Below are 1,512 nucleotides of genomic sequence, written 5' to 3' on the forward strand. Positions count from 1 at the left end.
CATAAGGGAGATGCTCCACTCCCTTAATCATCTTGGTGGTTCTGTGCTGGACTCTCTCAAGCAGTTCCCTGTCCCTTTTGAACTGTGGGGCCCAGAACTGGACACAGTGCTCCAGATGAGGCCTCACCAGGGCAGAGTAGAGGGGGAGGAGAGCCTCCCTTGACCTGCTGGCCACACTCTTCTAATGCACCCCAGGAAGTCCCCTCAAAATTTGCAATACACAAAGGCAGAGGGCCAGAATAAAACAATGCCTCCCTTCAGCATATTAAAAGGGGGAAAAATAAAGATCCATGCATGTACACAGCACAGCTACAGCACTTTCTATAAGAAGTCTCCACCATTCCACTTTTCAATATGAGGTGTCTCTTTGCCATACAATTTCAGTTATCTACTCTAACAGCTGTTAAAATTACTCTTGCTTGTAGAGAAAAAAAGAAAATAACTTGAAAATAACGGCTGCTTATTAAACTATGAAATTATGTTAAATTAGATTCTTTAGGAAAAAAACCTTTAAGTGTATTAGAAATGTTAAAAGAGTAAAAAGTGCATTCATTGCATTTGGAAATCTGAAGTTGATTTGGCAGTATTCCACAAGCAAAGAAGATTTCTGGGAGCAGGTAGGGACAGATGCTGAAGCTGTACTTCATATTTGATATGAAATGTCTCTAGTTACAGTTTTCAATCTAAACTAATCTGCTCATCATTCTATCAATTTTATATCAACAGACTGGACCACTATATACATGTGTGTGTATTCATATCTTTATAAGCTTCATCAGTAAACAGAACAGAAATCTTAATTTTTTATATCATCTTGGTATTTGACATAGTAGTCTTTTAACTGGCCAGCAAAAATAACAGAATGCTCTAGCATTAGAGTAGAACCAGAAAATGTCTAAAAGGAAGGTCAGTACTTCTTATGATAAGCATCTCCACTCAGACTCTTGGTTGACATTCTTTTCTATACAGGCATTTATTCCAGGGCAAGATATGCAAAATATTTAAGTGTTCAAATTCAGGTTAGATGAGGCTTTCAGCAACCTGATCTAGTAAAAGATGTCCAAGGCAGGGAGGCTGGACTAGATGATCTTTAAAGGTCCCTTCCTACCCAAACCATTCTGTGATGCTATGATTCTATGACATACAGGGAGGGAAAAGGTAAATGCAAAACCTACTGGGTGACTAAAAGATCCCAATTTTTATTCCTATTTCAACATTTACTTCTCTTGAGTTCAAAACCAGACACTATTTAAAAAAAAATGCCTACAACAAAAGCCTAGGTTTAAATTTAATTTATGCTCCATTGCTTTATCATGGCAGCTTAAACAAATATATCTGCTTAGATATTCATGTGGATAGCCCTATTCACAGCAACCAGAACCACAAATATTTTAAAATTCTATCACAATTTAATAGTCATTGTAGATTTAGCTCCAAATTTAAGTTTTGAGAGTCAATAATTTCTGCATCTTCAAACTTACAGAAAAAGTAATTTTCCTGTGTTAGGGTCTG

The sequence above is a fragment of the Antrostomus carolinensis genome, unplaced genomic scaffold (genome assembly GCF_000700745.2).
Source record: "Antrostomus carolinensis isolate BGI_N321 unplaced genomic scaffold, ASM70074v2 scaffold2468, whole genome shotgun sequence".
Taxonomy (NCBI): domain Eukaryota; kingdom Metazoa; phylum Chordata; class Aves; order Caprimulgiformes; family Caprimulgidae; genus Antrostomus; species Antrostomus carolinensis.